General features: G+C 39.1%; 1 protein-coding gene across 2 annotated transcripts in view; it reads left to right on the top strand.

Annotated features, from left to right (window-relative positions):
- LOC119490306 (metabotropic glutamate receptor 4-like) overlaps positions 1–19,367 on the top strand; it is a 197,236-nt gene that overhangs the window by 12,643 nt on the left and 165,226 nt on the right. The window contains exon 1 of one of the 2 annotated variants that reach the window (XM_037773616.1): positions 17,869–18,081. The exons of the other annotated variant lie outside the window; for it this stretch is intronic. The gene's annotated coding sequence lies outside the window, so the exon portion shown is untranslated. Of the gene's footprint in view, positions 1–17,868; positions 18,082–19,367 lie in introns of those variants that run through there. 2 annotated transcript variants of the gene reach the window in all.

Below are 19,367 nucleotides of genomic sequence, written 5' to 3'. Positions count from 1 at the left end.
ACAGGACGACGTGATGAACTCTAAGGCCTTCCAGGAACCGCCGCGCACGCTCCCGCTTGCCTCTTCCCCATCGCCCTCCTTCCCTTTAGCTCTGTCAGCGAGTTCTCTCCTATGAGTGGCTGGCGTCAGGCCGGGCCTCTCAGAGCTTTTAAAAGGCTGTTAAAGGTCCTTGTGAGACACGGCCCCTATCCCTCCGCCGCCACCCACACCATCCACCCAGTCCGCCCACAAAGCCCTCTAAGCAATCACAGCTTCTCAGGATGTCAGCTAGCATTACTGTAACCCCCCTTACGCCTGCGATCAGGGCTCAGCCATGCAAGGGGAACTGGGGCAAAGCGAAGGCATTCGCTCGTGGCAGCCATGGGAGAGACCGGTCAGTGCCGCCGCACTGACCTTTGAGGGCCTTTCGAGGATCGCGATGTGATGGCGTGGGCGATGAATGATGGTGAAAGTAATGCTCTGATTCATTTTTGTTGGTGTAAACACAGAATGACTAGCACAGCAGAACAAGATGCGGCTAAGGACTCAAATAAGACACAAATGTCATCCAACTCACTTTATTTAAGGGGAAGACAACTGGAGGGCCCATTATGAGGCCCCGCTCTCTCCTGTCCTGTCCAGGTTGGTTCGTCTGTCAAGGTGAAATGACAGGACTGCAAATTCTGCCTGACAGCCAGTGCTTCCCTCAGGGAGACTAAGTGGCGTCAACTTGTCGTAGTCACACACTGTTGCTGACAAGGTGATGATGAACACCTTTCATTAAAAGGCAGAAGCTGGGCTTTTCCTCTGAGAGAGCATGTTCCGGTCTTAATGTCAAAGGGAAAGCATCGGGGCTGGAACACGAAGCCTTGGGGCCCAAACTCTATATGATTTTATATGCTAAGACCTCCTGTATGTCACCACGATGCACACTCAAAAATTCATAGGACCCACAATCAGAGGCACAGGAAGAGGTGCACTCCTGCTCGGATTGGAACCTTATCATGAAAAATGTTTGAATCTTCCTCCACAAGCTGTCAACATTGCAGATGCTGCAGTAAACATATGGTATGTGGATTCACGCTGCTTAAAGCTACATTTGGCAAGTGATGGCAGCTCCAAATGGCAGTGGCAGGTAACTATTTCACCAATTTAAAGTTCACTACCAAGAAATCATGGCTTGAGAAGTCATTACACTGCACACGGGCAATGCCGGCCAGTGTGTGATTGCTTTATAGGGACAGGAAAGGCAAGAAAGAAACATTGCTGAGTCCAGTTTTCTCTGGTCAGAGCAGAGCTTGCTACTGATCAGGACGCATCTATGACTCAAATTTTGATTCGTCACTTCTGTGTGCACCCAACACCAGAATTTAATCTGGGTAAACAGGGTTGATCAATGTGGTCTCAGTTACATTGGATGGGGCGTTGGCCCGCAGCCTGATTTTGACTGATCCAACAAATGTGTTTTTAAATGAAAACCCTGCCTGATGTAGCTTCAAATGCAATACACTGTAGAGTCCCTATTAAATTTGGAATAAATCCTGCATACTGTAGCTGAAATTATTGACTGTTTTTTGGCATCACACTATCACACTGCTGAGAATTGTTGACAGATGTTCAGTATCTGTTAGGGAGTTAAAGAGTCAAACTGTGTGGTATAAAAGCAAAATCCCCTGCCAGAATTTCTCCTCATCACAGGCAAAAAAAAAGATGATGAACCACCTGCGAGAAATGTTCCATCATGAGTCCAAAACACACAACATTAACTATAATAATTATGATAATAATACCGGTCATGATACTTCTACTAATAGAAAAACCACCATAAACACAATTACAGCGCTGTATGATCAAAAAGATCGAAACCTACATCTTCATTGATTATTCAGTTAAACAAAAAGGGAAGATGAGTACAGTGGATCCATTAAGGTCCACTGACAGAATGTAAATTATGATATTAGGAGCAATAAAGTAGCTCGGATCTCTCAGCAAACACTAGTGTCTGAAGTACCCTGGCTGCCAGCGTATGGCTTCAAATGAGACACAGCTCCCACACCTACAATCTATCCACAAATCATTACTGGCCTAATGAGCAACATCAAACCCTGACATTACGACAAGTTACTACCATCTCCATGACAACTGGGATCGCAGAAAAAGAGCGATCTGTCACTGGCACTTCCTTTTCATTTGCCTGCTGCGGGTTTCATACCCTGAAACTTTATATCATAAATCTTTGGCGCTTCAGACATTGGAGTTTGTTCTGTTTCAGCTGTGCCATCGCTGATGCCAAATGCAGGATGATGCGTTATCCCTTTTTAACATTAGAGGATTATATATCTACAGTCGCTATCGCAGTGACCACACAGTGTTCGATTACATTGATTTCTTTCCTCTTCCTTTGTTACCCTGCTGAGTACTTTGTAAGCAGGGAAGGTGCACTGTGTAAGAGAAGGCGAGTGGAAGAAAACAACTGGTTTATATAATTTTATTATCAGATAATTTAAAAACGCAAAAAAAAAAGCTATGAATAGAATTTGAAATGACCACATTTGCATATTGCTGTTTTTTTAGTGGAAACCTTGAAATCCCAAGTGGAAGGACAGGTTTTTCTCTGTGGTTTTAGAAAAATTCTACCCTTTCAAAATAAATTCAAAAATACATGGTTGTCAAATAAAAAACAAGACATCTTTGCTTCCCTTTTCATGGCACCCTGGTAGTCCGGGTGGAGATAAAACTCTCTGTGTTGCCAAAAAACAAGGTTTCTCTTTTTGTGATGAAGATCTTTATATCCTCAGTTGAATGTCTAAGATTTGGGGTTGTCATGTTCCTTTGTGGTGTTAACATCCTGCAGCCCCTCGAGACTGTGAAAGTGATTGGTCAGATGAAAAAACAGAAAAGGTGAAATTTTGGGGAATATATTGTACGGTTTTCATGTATCTTTGACAATATTTATCACTCACAGCAGTTATTCCATTTGGTTGTTTTGATGGCACATCAGTTTCAGGGCCACAGATCCTGTTTACGTGCATATGGAAAATGCAATGGTAATGTGATTACGGCAGTAATGTAAGCAAGGTGGGGCTCGTGTTCATTGTGCTGTTCACATGATGATGCTCTTAGCGAGAGAAAGCAGTGCTGCAGGATCATATGTTGAGTGTTCAGCTATTAAGACATCTTATAGTCTTGATGGAAGATTGAGTAATGTTCTCTTATGACATGCAAACATTATTATTGACATACAGTATATGGAATCATATGAACAGCTTAATTGCACTGTTGTTTTACTTGGACTGTTAGTAAGATTCCTTTTAGTTAAGTTTTAGTTTAAGTTTAATATATATAAATAGTTTGATAGTATTTTTAGGTACATTAGCTGTGTGGCTGTAAGGACAGGAATGCTGATCCAGATTGAAATATCTTAATTCATCTAGATTATAGGATGGATTGCCATGAAATACTGTACAGACATTAATGGTCCCCAGAGGATGAATCCTGCTGACTTTGGTGATCCGTAGACTTATAGTCTCGCCATCAACAAGTCAAATTTGTCAATCAAATATCTCAACATATACTAGGTCAGGCTGTTCTCATACACTGTTGGTAGCTATACCTATGAAAAGTAATGCACTGTAATTATATCCCACGAAATTAATTTGCATGTAATCCACGTAATCATGAACCAGGAAGTATAAAGAGCGACAAACGGCATGTAAGGACGAGGTCGGGGTGGACGGGTGGATCAAAACACATTGGACTTTCGACCAGGAGGCCGCTGTTCGCACCCAGTATGAAACCAGAAGTCACTGTTGATTTGTTTGTCACGTAACTTCCGTACTTACGCCACTTCCATTGTTATTTTATCCCAAACCACAATCTTTTCTTAAACTTAAGTATTTTTGTTGCCTAAACTTAACCACTTGTTTCCTGTTAAGACGTAAGTTTACTTCGAAAAACACTGTATGCGTGCAACGAGCAGAAATTGACACGTGTTGCTGGACATTTGTAGGAAAACACACAAAAAAATCAGGAATAACTTATCGGAAGATATCATACGAAATGTTGTGTGGGTTTATGTCGACTACCAGACAAGAATCCTAATGACGAGGTTCACATTTGCGATTATGAGTGAAATATCTTAACTTGAATACCACAAAATTTGACATTTTGACATTCAAGTTCGAATCAGAATGAATAATAATCTAAATTGTCCAATACTTTGGTTTATGACCGATTGTCTGCAAAACTAATGACATCATCAGCCTAAGCTGTACTTTGTGTTCAGTGCTAATTAGCAAATATCAGCGTGCTAAGACGCTAAACTAAGATGATGACCATGGTAGACATAAGACCTGCTAAACATCAGCATGTTAACATTGTCATGTGAGCATATTAGCTGCTAACTGCAGAGACAAAGTACAACCTCATAGAGCTGCTAGCATGACTGCACACGCTGAGCCTTGTTTTATTTATAAAATACACCAGTTATTATACAGTATTTCTATAGCAACAGTGTAGGAAGGCTACACAGTCCTGCCATATTATTTAGTGAGCTGTGTCTCTAGTGAAGCAGAACTTTCTGTTACTATGGTATAGTAGCTAAGAACTGGAGGACTGTATGTGTTGTGCGAGCTTGGTCAAAGTTTCTCTATGGACCGTTTCAATGGAATTGCATTGCCAGGCAACAGCTTGGGTCCATGTTTACTTCCTGTCAGCTTCGTGTAGGCTGTTTACGAAATCACATACTATGCACTATATACCCAATATGTGTACTATCCCTCAACATACTTTTATGTAAATAAACAGTAGTATGGATCTTTTTGGACGCACCGAGCAGTAATTTATGTCGTCACTTTCTGAGAGCTTCCTTGGCGGTTGGAGGCGTGCAACCATGGTAACTCGTACCAACCTCATGTGACCAAAACAGTGGTTTGTGAGAATCAAAGTCTGAACTAATTATAAAGAAATATATATCACGCCTAGCAAAGTGAAATCGTATAAATTACAGAGCTGTCCATCAACATCTGTTATGGATGTTGTCGTCACTACCGCATTGCATTGTGGGATATTTATGCTGCCATAGTGTCCAGCATTTCACTGGGACTAGCGTGCAATTTGCGTACCATTGGTTTATTACTAAGGTTTCGAAACATACTAAAAATGTCACATGCTGTTTTAGTGTACTAAATAGCATGTTAGTATGTCATTTTGGACGCAGCCATACACTTCAACAGGAAATAAACTGGGACACATTTGGAATGTTTAACGTTTACAACTGTGAAATGGTCTATAAGTAGTTTACAGCAATTCATAGCTGGCTTTATGAAATCAGGGCCAGTACTTCAAAACAAAATTGTAAAAAGTTTTATTTTTATATAAAAAGCGGCATTGGTTTCAGAACTCTGTTACTACAGAAGTTATTCTGGATACATAGTTGTTGTAATGGAGCCCTTAGTGTGACTCTGTTTGCATGTATTTAAACATTTACATAAATAATTTGCAATCACTCTCACTTTGTGCTGAACGACCATTTCAAGTTTTTACGGAACACAATACACCTGTTCATGAATTCATGCATATCTCATCAGCCACACTTGGTTGCATAAGAAGCACTTTTCATACTCACAAGCATTATTGTTTTGCATGTGGATGCGGGGCTCGAGTTGGTGTGCCTGTCTAGTTAAATGCTTACGCTCATCACAGCAAATTGGATGGCAGTTTAATAAGTGCCGCTAACTTTTTAAAAAACGATTTCCAGACACAGTCATTTCCTTGTTTAGTTATTACTTCAGATACTGACAATATAGTGCCATCTTCCAAATGGGTTTCCGAGTAAATCTTTGTTAGACATAATGGGCTATGGATGGGAAAAAGAAAAGTAATCAGAATTTGGTTTCTAAGGTTGTGTCAGTTAATTAACACCTGATTAAGCGGTCAGTGGAGATGTCCACATGCTGCTGGGAGATGAGGCCGTAAGCACCATCAAAAGAATGCCCATTAACCAAAACTGTTTTAAGTAAAAGGAGAAATTACTAGAAATGTTTCAGAGGGGCACTCTAAAGGCTGCACAATGTCAAACACAACAAACACACCATACTTTAGTAAACAAAAATGAATAAATAAATGGAGAATTAATGCGTGCCCATTTAGTTATACACAAGAACACAAAGTAAGTCTTAATCACAAACACTGCCATGTTGTTGTTTTTTAAGAAGTGATTTTTGTACAGGAAATGAGTTGTTATATTTGCCTCTGGTAGAAAAAAAAATCTCATTAGCAGTCAAGCTGCGCACTCTATAAAATTGTCAGTGACATCCTTTCCCCCTGCCCCTGAAGACTTGTTATAGTGTTCAGGGCAACTTGTGAAGTCATGGCAGTGTAGACTGATGCTTGAAATGTGACATGAATGCAGACAGAGAGGCAGTATTATTTTCTGGAAGAGACATCTTTCTCCTCTAACAATGTTCCTTTCTTTTTCATTCAGATAATCTCATTTGAGATTGCATTGTTGTGCTGTCTTCCAGAGTGTCACATAGCAATTACGTTCTTGTAAAGACCTGTGATAGGCTGTGGAGTTCAGACAAGTGTGCATTATTCTCACTTGTAGGCTGATATGTTAGGAATTTCTGATTATTGGTTTTTCTTTGTCCCTGTGTCTTCTTCCAAAAGATGTAATGGAATTGTTTAGTTTGGCCTCCTGTTTGTCAGGATAGTCTCTACCGACAGCTACAACAGTGTTACTCCATCTGAGCCTTTATGTAAATCTTTACCCGGGTTGAGGTCTGACAACTGGTTACATCTGGAACGAATTCTAACTTAAGGCCAACTAGAAAATTGACAGAGAAATGCTATGAAGTCTTTGGTTATCAATGTTATCAATCCAAAATGGTGATCCTTGATCACATGTGTTGTTGGCCAGTTTGGCGACCAAAGACAGGTGTCAAAAATGTATAGACCACAGTGTCACAACATGACTGCTGCTATGACCACAATCTACTAACCAATCAATGGTACTATGACATGAATATGGTCATAGACATGTACATGTAGGTACAACATTGCCATTTATATATTAGGGCTGCCAATCTATTAAAATCTTTAATCGTAATTAATCGCAAATTAATCCCACATTTTTTATCTGTTCAAAATGTACCTTAATGGTAGATTTGTCAAGTATTTAATACTCCTATCAACATGGGAGCGGGCAAATATGCTTGTTTTATTTTATATATTTGTATTGGAAATCAATTAACAACATTAAACAATGACAAATATTGTCCAGAAACCCTCACAGGTACTGCATTTAGCATAAAAATATGATCAAATCATAACATGGCAAACTCAAGTCCAACAGGCAACAACAGCTGTCAGTGTGTCAGTGTGCTGACTTGCCAAAAACTGCATGTGATTATCATAAAGTGGGCATGTCTGTAAAGGGGAGACTCGTGGGTACCCACAGAACCCATTTTCATTCACATATCTTGAGGTCAGAGGTCAAGGGATCCCTTTGAAAATGGCCATGCCAGTTTTTCCTCGCCAAAATTTAGCGTAAGTTTGGAGCATTATTTATCCCCCTTCACGACAAGCTGTTGATATGGTTGGTATCAATGGATTCCTTATGTTTTCTGATTCATATGATTCCAGTATCTTCACTCTTGTTTTAAAACTCAGCCCACTACAGCCTAAAAAATCGTGAGTTGCCTTAATGCATTAAAGAAATGAGTGGCATGAAACAAATTTGCGTTAACAGGTTATTATTGTGTTTACTTTGACAGCCCTAGTGTTTATCTATTGTAAATGCATTTTTTTTAAATTGCTAGAAAAAACAGTGCCAGTGACAATTCACCAGGCATTCATAGCACGATCTGACAAGACTCAAAATGGATATTGTACAGTCTGACACAAGATTTTATCAGACACATCTTGAACATTGTGACATGCAAATACCCTGTAAAATCGTTGTTATTGCACAGTCCAGGGGTCTTTAGCAAAGATGATTCAAGCAACACCATCCTCTTATCACCTTTCCCTACAGAACCAATAATGTCACAGGCTTACATTAATGGTCTGCACTAAATGCCTGTGTGGGTTCTCTCACAATCCATTTTTATGGAGGCTGAATTGGGTGTGTTGCTGTCACATTTCACTGGAAAATGTCTGTAATTGTCAAGCACTGTCAAAGACTTAGAAACTGTTGCCAGTTACCATTTTGCTGCGCGTGTGGTGACTAAAGCTGGTGAACAGAAGGCTTTCCAGCCTACATACACTGACCATGCATTACATGGTGAGTGCCCATGCCCACCTGCAGCGCTGGAAGAAGACCCTGCGCTGCCAACATCTGCTGCAGGTCTCACAGGACCTGTGGGCTGTCGACCGCTAATCTCCCCTTCTGAGTGTGTTTGTCTTTGGTTTCACACAAGTGTTTGAAGGATAATGAGAGCTTTGTTCTTGAAAAGCACAGAAATAAAATCAACATTCATTTTCTCAATGCAAACAAGTCAAGTCAATTTTATTTGTAAAGCCCAAAATCACAAATCACAAAGAAAAGTTTTTATTTATTTTACTAGACCAAGAATTCATCCTGTTGGCGTCTGAAAGGTACATTATTAGGTTAAGGAACAGGTGTTCACACTCATGAGCTGGCAGTATAATTCAATCAATTATGCATAAAAAAGATTTCCCACATGCATGATGAATTGAAGTCTCTCTCTCTATAGATCCAGCGCCTGCTGCTGCAACAAAAAAGGCTCCATCCTACACAAAAACATAAACATTTTCACACATTTAGTCAGTATGCAGGTTAAAAAGATTCGACTGATTGCAAAGGCCTTAAGCACTATAGTCAGTAGGTGGTCTGGTGGGGATGATGGTACCTCTTTGCATGAAAAGGTCAGCCAGATTATTAAAATTCAGAACATCATCGGAAACGTCAACATACATGATTAATCGTCTAACTGATTCAGATATTAGATAAACATCAACATTAACATTCATTTGAAATATGTTTCATGCCACCAGAATGCACGGTCAAAGTCAAAGGATGGGTTATAATAAATTAAAAATCCTGACTGCAATTAAACTGACCCTCCAAAGAGACTATTTTATGCTAATGCAGAAAAGCTGGCTAAATAAACAACCTATTCTTTTTTTTTTATTCTTTTTATTCCTTTTTTTCCCTCCAAACTTAGCATAACAAACATAACAAAACATAACACCGGTGCCATAATACAAAAAAAAAAAAAATATATATATATCTTACATTTAACATTTAATATGTACATACATAAATACACACATACACATCGCCTCGCACTCCCACACATAGACAGGTCCAGCACTAGAGGTAAAGTTACAGAAAAAATAACATAGAAATATTTTTTTAAATAATTTAATTAGTTAGTTAGAATTAAAAGTAATACGTACTACAGTAGTATAGTTCATGGTGGTAAGATAGAAACCTTAAATAAATAAAAAAATAAATAAATTACTTAAATAAATGTAGAAAAAAAGAAAGAAAAGAAAACAGCGCGTAGAAAATAATAATTAATAATTAAGTAAATAACCTAGAAAGGTTAAGAAGATTCTATATAAGTGATCCATGGATCCCATATCCCATAGAAAAGCTGTGGGCAACCTCTTATAGCATAGGTTATTTTATTAATCCACTGAGTAATATTAGGAGGATCCTCATGATTCCACTTAGATGTGATACATCAATAAACAACCTATTCAATCAATTATTCAACCTCTTATTTTCATTAGAATATATTGAATAACAAGTTAGCTAAGTCGAGTCTGCTGTACGGTGACGTCACCTCAAGGAAACAGAAAGTTAGCAACTGACTCAAAACAACCAACGTTTTAGCTTCTAGCTTACGTTAGCTAGCTAGCAGCATGTGCTCTCGCGTGTGGCTACGCTGTTCAGACGAGACTAACACAAACTACACGGAATCACCAAAACCGCAAAGTTATATCGAGTGAAGCCCGTCTGTTAAACAGTGTTGGCCGCGGTCGGAGGACGCGGGGGAGACCGTAGCTTTGGTCTCCAGGGCTGGAGTCTCTGCTCCTCTGCTCCTCTGCCTGCTTGCCTTCACTCAGCTCGCTCCACCTCACGTGCATGCGCGTACACTACACACTGCAGAAGAGTTAGTAGCTCTGAGAATATCTAGTGAATGTACAGTGGACATTTGTGCAGAAATAAATGCTGCAACTCCTCCAGACCAACAGAGGTTTCCCGTGTCTTGTGAAGTGACGGGGCTCCGCAGCTAGAAACGTTATTGTCTCCGACCGGGTGCCGGTGTCTCCCTCCCACCGCGGTCGGGAGGCTGAAGCAGGAAAAGCCAACACTAGGATCAGCATTGATTCATGGAGAGACCTCCGTCTGGTCAGCTAACATTACTGCCAAGCAGCTGAAATATAGAGTGATATTGTGGTTTTAGCTGACGTGTGTCGCCTCACTGTTTTGAGCGATGCTCGTTCATGTCTATGTAGAGCGAGCACAAGCGCGAGCCCGACGCTGACTTTCGTTGACTTAACAGCCACAGGTGTTGCTATTTGCCTGCCAGGTTAGTTATTAGCTTCTTTACGCTAGCAGGAAGCAACTGAGGGTGGAGAGTTAAAGTTTTTATGAGATTCTACTTCCCCAAATCACTGTTGACTACAACTTGTATATGATGTGATGGGAGCCTTAACTAACTAACGTTACTCTGAAATTGGACCTGCAACGAGAAGTAACGATAACGTTACATTACATGAAGGGGAGGAAACAGGTGAAGAAGGGGAGGAAACCATGGTTTCATGGGAGGGAACAGGTGAACTTGGCCACTTGGCCAACATATCAATGGACTCTTGTATTTTAGAAGACATGAAACAGAAAAAAATATGAGGCTATTCAACTATTTTCCGCCATGAATGACTTTTAAGTCTTCGCTTACAAATAGTAGGTGAGTAAAATGCACCTGTCAGCCATTTGTTGTTGTGATTTACTGACAGCGGAACAGCCCGCCGTGACTCCGTCTATTACCTGGACAGTGGTTAATGCTGTGGAGGCTATTATTGATAAATCGTGCCTTTTCTTTTGTTGTTTTGTTTGTGTTTGTGTCTGTGCAGTCAGCGTGCTGAAGTTGTCAGTAGTTAATGTGTACATACAGACCCAGGAAGCGTCTCCACGGGGCTCCTTGGGCTGGATGAAACCACCTGTTTACAGACCTAGTACTGTAGTTGCATCTTATATATTTTCATCCTGTGGGATATTAGCTTTGGTTTACTGTATGGGGAATACTGAATGTTATATAGGGATGGTGTGTAGGTCATGTATTTAATATATGCATTTAGGTCAAGGGTCTGCAACCTGCGGCTCTGGAGCCACATGCTGCTCTTCAGCTCCTCTCCAGTGGCTTCCTGTGGATTTATAAAAAATTAGTGGAAATGAATAACAGTTTTTTTGTTTACATTTTCATTTTTATTTATAATTGTTGTAGGTCTACGGTACGACGGAGTATTAGGGACACATTTAGGAAAAAAAATAAATCTGAGAATAAAGTCATAATATTATAAAGTAGTAATTTTACGTGTTATTTTCTTCTTTTCTCGTTGAGTTATGACTTTATTCTCGTAATATTATGACTTTATTCTGGAAATCTCAGATGTTTTTTCCCTCAATGTGACTCTAATACTCCGTAGTATATTTGCTCTTTGGCCCTCACTGCATTAGACTTATAAACTATATACTTAGACTATAAACTGTGTTACCTTCATCACAATGCTCAAATGTTTTGCGGCTCCAGACAGATTTTTTTTTTTTTTTTTGCCTGAAATGGCTCTTCTGATAGTAAAGGTTGTTGACCCCTGAATTAGGTGAATGTAAGCTTTTAAATCAGTTGTATTAATTCCAATACAAATCTGTACTACGATAAAAAATCTACAAGTATACTGTATTTCAGGAGGATGTCATGTGAGTTAAGTGTATGATAATATTATGCACATTTTCTTTTTTTTGGCTTGAACATAAATCCAAATATAGTTTGAATATCATTCTGAATTGCACAATTAACTGAATGTCATGTGGTTTTGTCCTTCTAGCAATGTAGCCTAATTCAAGTATTTCTTACAGTCAGTTCTAAGTAAAAGGGGGGTTTGGACACTGTTGGATGGATGATGTGAAGCTCTGTGGGACAGCCTCAGCAGGTTACAGCCCGCTGTATTAAAATTTCGGTTTGGGAATTTTCTCCACCATTCTGACATATTTTCCTACTATTTTGTGCTGTATTTCAGGAAAGATGTTTTAGTATGAGTCTGTCGTCTTGTTGGTTGTTCCTTTTATATATATATATTTTTTTTAAGATTTGTTTGACATTTGGAATATGAGGAGCTGTTTTTATTTTGTTCCTTGCTGTTGTCTCCCAAAGCTGACCCATGATCCTCTCTTATAATCCTCATACTTGCCAATCTTCAGACCTTAGAAATAGGGAGCATTTCAAAACCAGAGTGGAGGGTGTGAGGGTCTACCCCTAGAAAAATAATAGTTTCACAGACTTTGATTCCTGCATTCTGGTGACTTTAAAAGAATGAAAATAACAAAATAATAAGTACACTGCAACAACATTTTTATGTTGAACTTTAATTTTATTTTTAATTCTCAGGAAAGAAAATTTAATAATTTGCCCCTCTGGTGTGAACTTCTGTGAATCTCTGGCATAAACTAATAATCATCAGTTTTTATTCATTTATTAATTTTTTGCCCCTGCTTGAGTATTTGTTTCTCCATTTCTTTCTCCATCTCTCACTCACTGAAGGTTAAGCGACAACAGCACCACTGCGCTCTGCAACACATTATTTCCAATGGTTTGCGCCACAACACGACAGCTTTTCGCTGCGTCGAGCAAAAAACAACTTGGGCGCTGCATGCTGTGATGTGTGGCAAGCACAGCTCAAATCGCGTTGTGTTGGTCGCGAGCGTATATACGTCTATGGTCGCCAACAGCTCTCTTCCGCCGGGAAACAACATTTTGAGTTTCTGTATTGTCGTCCGAGTGGAAACAGTAGGGCTTATATACGCTGTACAGTGCTACAAACAGGTTGAGATAAAGAAAAGGAAAAAAGGTGTGAAAAATGATAATCCTTGGTTGTAGGCCTAGTGTGTTCCCAAATAAGTAATAGGTTGAGATACTTGAATTTTCACACAATCGGGCCATTCTGTATCTTTCTCTCTGACATACTGGAATAGAAAAGTTCTTTACTCTGGATGGGGTGGAGATAATTGTACACAGAAGGGAGGCCCTCTGGTTCGCAGTCCCTGGGTTTTACGCATTTTGTATCAGCTGCAGGAGATTAAATGTGTATGTAGGCTATAGATTTGTGAAGGTGATGGCTCTGCTATAGAAAACTTCACTCTGTCAAGTATTTTTTCCCTTTCCCCAACAATTTATGTAAAATGTTCTGATAAGAGACTTGATGGGATTCAGATTCAATAAGCAGATTTAAGGTCAGATTGAGTCTCAAACCTCAATTGTAGCTTTCAGACTCAGGCACTTGCAGCTGTTTGTGCGACTGTACACAGCATTGTTCCCATTTATCTTGGGGAAATCTAACAAACACAGACTATACTTCCAAACCACTCATTCTTGCTGATATGCCCTAGTTTTCCATATGTTGCAGCTTGAAGAGATTCTGTTGGAAATAGGTCTCTCAGGGGCACAGGTTTGATAAGACATAAATTCCTTAATCCTGACAGGCAGGCGGGTCTAGCTCAACAGATACAGTAAATCAATCAATGTGTCTGAGAAGTAGCAGCTTTCTGTATCGACTGTGACCCCCCCCCCCACCCACCTCTTACACAGACACTTTTCTAGGACACACTTGACAGTGATGGCTTGTGATATAGTCTGTCTTCACATTCTAGCTCTGTACTTACTAAGGCTGACCTGAATGCTTCGAAGCTTCGACCCTTTGCCATGGTAATCAATCTCCAAATCAGTATTTGAATGCTTTGTTTTTTTTAGGTTAGGGCTATCAAAGTTAACGGTTTTAGGTTGTAGCGGGCTCAGTTTAAAGCTAGTGAAGATACTGGCATCATATGAATCAGAAAACAGGAAGGAATCCATTGGTACCAGCCATGTCATACTAGCTTGTCAAGAAGGAGGCTAAATAACGCTCCACACTTAAGCTACATTTTGGCGAGGAAAAACTGCCATGGCCATTTTCAAAGGGGTCCCTTGACCTCTGACCTCAAGATATGTGAATGAAAATGGGTTCTATGGGTACCCACGAGTCTCCCCTTTACTGACATGCCACTTTATGATAATCACATGCCGTTTGGGGCAAGTCATAGTCAAGTCAGCACACTGACACACTGACAGCTGTTGTTGCCTGTTGGGCTGCAGTTTGCCATGTTATTATTTGAGCATATTTTTTTTATACTAAATGCAGTATCTGTGAGGGTTTCTGGACAATATTTTTCATTGTTTTGTGTTGCAAATTGATTTCTAATAATTAATATATACATACATTTGCATAAAAAAGCACATTTGCCCACTTCGATGTTGTGCGATTAATTTGCGATCGCAAATGAAATATTTTAATCAATTGACAGCTCTATTTCATTTATGCATATATATAATCATCATGTATAAAATCCCCAAATAGCCTGTGTGGGTTACAATAATCATTATCATATTCAACATTAATTATTATCAGTTAATTTCAGATGGATTTCGCTGTTTGTAATGTGTAGAGGTGCGTGTGTGTACAGTAGTGCGGCAGCGGCAAGATTCAAATACCTTCAGATATTTCTCACTCAAGCTTTGAAGCCCAAACATGGTATTCAGGACAGCCCTAGTACATACTAAGCCATTATAGTTTGTATTCTACAAAACAAGGTTGAAAAAAAGTGTATTTGACCCACAAGATGAAGTATGCTAGGCATCATTACCAAATGCCGCTTAGAGTCAACAGGAGGCTGGAGATGGTTCACCTCATGCCATCTTTTCACTGGTACATTAACCAGCTTCACAGAAAGGGAGCGAGGGAGCGAGGGAGAGAGAGCAGCCTTCAGTGCCAGAGGCTTTGAGACACCAGGACGTTTGGATATATTTTAACCTGTGGATTCAAAATTCAAGCCTGCCCTCTGAATCATATTCAATCCAGGCCCCAAGGTGTGCATGTGATGATGGGTACTAGGAAGGAATTGAAAGCTTTATAGGGAGGAAACCTGGTAGCTACGATGAATACCAAGTAGAGTTTTTTTCCTCAAAAGGAGAGCTTAAACAAGAGTAGGAGCCTCAGTGAATAAAGGATAAAACTCTGTAAAGGCGAACGGTGGGAACTGAGGAATATGGGGGTGTGCATTTGATCATTGTAGCAAGATGTTAGTCATTGAATCAGTCAAGTCAGTGAACGGGAAGTCAACAATTTTTTAATATGCTCCTCTGACTTCCCCTCGTGGCATCTTCATCCTTTTTAAGCAGCATGCGATTTCTCCCTCCGCTCTTCCAGGAGGCAGGAGAATTGAGTCTTGTTCTCACATTTCAGTCCATTTATCTCCTGCTAGATGCAGCTCAGTGATCTTAGCCTGCCATTAGCCTGCACAGAAAAGCATCCAGTGCAAGTAAACAAAAAAATTTAGGGATGGCCCATTTCTTCCTCCCCCCACCATTCCTCAACCTTGTCTTCCAAATGACTTGCGGTGTGTTCAAAACAATGCATTACATTCGCTGATTTTGAAGAATCACAGCTCTGGCCTTTTAGTTAATCAGCCTTGTTTGCATGTCCTGAAATTTCTGTATAGCCGGCACAGAAATGGAGCGGCTCTCTGGTGTAGATGTCATAAAGTTGATATTTCAAGAGATAAATTGCAAACCTGTTTCCTCAGGGTTCTCAGCTAAGGGAAATCAAACGGCCACAGTCAGCTATCGCATAATATCATATCTTAGCAAGATTTACCACACATCTCAGGGTTCTAAATAAATCACAGCTGTCAACTGCGTTTTGCTGTTTCTGTAATTAATGTGCCCCAGAGTTAAAATATTCAAGCTCCTCCTCGGCCCATCTTCGCTTTCTGTATCCAATAGTGACAAAACACATCAGATGTCAAGGGAAAGAGATTGGGATCATTTCAATCATTTTCTTTTCAGTGAAAATGCTTTTCCCAGTAGACACCTCAGGCAGTGATGTGCAACATACATACATCATACTGGACATGATCCCATCAGGTTTTATTAACCTGTTTTATCACTCCATTTTTGAGGAATTCACATCAAGCCTCTTTGTGATTTCTTAGTTCTTTATTTGTATCCTCACACTGCGAAACGATTAGTTGATTAATGGATTAATTAATGAATTGATCAATAGAAAATTAATCTGCATACATTTCCATTATCACTTATTAATCAAAAACTCCAAAAGGAAAACTTCTTAAATGTGGCGCTTTTCTTTACTTTAATATAATTGTAAATTGAATATCTTTTGTTTTTTTGACTACTGATCGGACAAATACAGCAATATGAAGAGTCACCTGTAGGAGTGCAATGGATCACAAAACTCACGGTTCGGATCGTATCACAGTTTTGATTCACAGATCGGATCAGCAGAAAAAAAGGAGCAAATATAACTTTTAGAGATTCCCCGATGTTGTTTCTTTGCCACAGATACAGATAACCGATCGTCGATGAGCCATATCGGCCGATACAGATCGTTTTTGTTGTTGTTTTTAAATTTAAATATTGTTTTTAAATTTAAATGTTATCCTTTTACTTTGTTAAAGTCATCTATAGTGGTTATTTGCGTAAAAACACACATTCAAATGATAAGGAAATAAAAGATTGTATATTTATTGATAACACTTTTTGGCATTAGTAGTTCTAATGATGTATTATAAGATGCTTAGAGCTATTGTTAGGAAGTTAAACAGGTCATAATTCCCTCTCTATTATCTATTTTATATTGCTGTGAAAACATCTCCTTCAAACAACTGTAGTTATTCAAGGTTCTCGCCAAAAACTACATTTTACAAGATTGCAATTGAAGACACCACGATAACGTTAGAATTTACCTTTGCCCTATACTAATCTTTATGTAATGTAGCTTGAATGCACCATAATGTGACTCAATGGAAGCTCAGTATGTTAGCTGCTCCGGTGCTGAAACGTTACTAGCCCTCCTCCTGTCGATTTCAGCACGGATTTGTTGTTCACAATGTAGCATCATGAGGGATCGGTGACTAGAAAGCATTAATGCCCATCGACAGTAAAACTTTATTTCACACTATGATGGTTAAACTGTGTAATTAATCCACGGTTCACATGCTTTCCGAACCATGGGGAGATCCGTACAGATCACGGATCAATTACGCTCCGTTACACCACTGGTCTGGAAAATTGTGATGAGCGTTTTCATGATTTTCCGACATTTTATATACAAAACAATTGAGAATTACCTAAAAAAAAAATCAACAAATTAATTGATAAAGAAAAAAAAAATTAGTTGCATGCCTTCAAGGTGAAGTCTGATGTACAGAAAGTTGAGACATAAAACTAACAAAGACACAAATACCCAAATAATATTACACATCCAGGATTTATCAACAAAGCAAACAATTAGGACATCTCTTACACTGCAACAGTTGCCTACAACTTAAGTAGTAAAGTTATTGCAGTAACTAGACATAGACTAATTAGCTGTCCTCTGTATTGAATTTCAGTAGGAGCCAAATATTAAGAAAGGAGTAGTTGAATTCCTTATTATAAGAGAAACATTATGTTGATAGTAATTGGTATTTTTGCCCCATGTGGCCAACCATGGCATTACATTGTTTATAAAGTTGGCACCAGTTGATGTCGTCATCCTGATTTAGTATCAGCTGTTGAGAGCGCAGCTGTTTCAGGCGCAGCTGTTTAAGGGCGTCAAGAGCCGAAATAGTTTTTTAACGGGCTTTAATATAGTTTTGTTCATTTCACTAAGACGAAGTTTAGGTTGATCTTTTTACTTTACTTTGGGTTGCCGCGGCATATCCTGTTTTGGGTTGTTTGGGTGGGTTTATGTAGTTTAACACACACACAAAGGCTGCAAGTCGATCATATGCATCCATGGCAGAAAGGACATCTAACCGTGAGTAAACCCATGAATGAGCTCAACTTTATTTAATAGATGCCTTGTTGACACGTTTTCTTGGCGAAAGAAATATGGCTTAGAATAGAAATAAGAAGGAAGCCATAATATTAGTTAAAAAACTTTTAAATGTGCGACGTAGTGGAATGAAAAAAGGAAAGACATCTGGATGGAAGGAGTGTGAGATCGATTTAAATTATAATTAAAAGTCAGAGGTGAGAGTGTGCGGAGGAGTGTACTGTATACATTTTCCAAAATTGATACTGATATACTGATTATTACTGCAAGAGAAACGCTTATTCTTGCTGATTTCCCTCAGGATTGTAAAGATGATCTTTCTAAGTAAAAGATGAATGATGAATTACTGTGGAAATTGATTGTGATTAGTTGTAACCTAGCTCTTCAGCAGCATTTATACCTGTCTCATTTGTGTAGAAAATGCTAAAAAAGGTTTTCTAGAATATAAACGTGGGCACATTGAACAAATAAGAGTCGCAATTTGAGCAAACTAAAACTCGTAGTTGATGTGACAATTGTGTTGAAAGCTTTAGCTGTAATTTTCTGTGATTTGGTTCACTCCATTACGGTAGGCTATAGACTTCAGCTTGATCTGCTTTGAGAGGTAGTTTGACAACTGTTTACTCTGACAGTCAGTTATTATTGTGAAGTATTCAGAAATGGTGGGGAACACTGCTCAGCTGCAGGCTTGGCTGAGCTGCTGCAGTTGAAACATAAGCCAGAAGAAACCCCACATTCAGGCTGCAGAGATCTGATGAGTGGAGGCTTCTTTCTGTTTTTGAAGTCTGACACAAACTGATATCAAGGGTGCTCTTTGTCTCAAATCCATAGTGTGACAGCTGGCAATAAAGACTCTGTTCATCAAGACTTTTTCTGTGGTGATGCATGGAGGCGAATGAAGGCCTGAAGATTTACTCTGGCAAAATTATGCACAATGATGGAAAAGTGTAATACTTCTTGATAAATTCCTATATCTTAAGAAAAATATATAGACCTAAAATGATTTGCATGATAATGATCCTTTCATTGATGACATATCATCTTCAGCATCATCATCATCTTAACTGGAATAATTTTATACCAGAAACAGTTTGATGGAAAATTAATCAACTATTTTGATAGTCGATTACTCATCTTCAGTCAGTTTTCGAGCAAAATTGTCAATCATCCTTGTTTCTCCAATGCAAGAATTTGCTGCCTTTCTCTGTTATGCATCACTGACTATGTTTACATGCACCAATTATTACGTGACATGACTAATGAACATG

This window comes from Sebastes umbrosus, chromosome 1, assembly GCF_015220745.1.
Source record: "Sebastes umbrosus isolate fSebUmb1 chromosome 1, fSebUmb1.pri, whole genome shotgun sequence".
Lineage (NCBI taxonomy): Eukaryota > Metazoa > Chordata > Actinopteri > Perciformes > Sebastidae > Sebastes > Sebastes umbrosus.
Note: the sequence above shows the minus strand (reverse complement) of the source record. Positions and strands in the feature narration are given on the sequence as shown.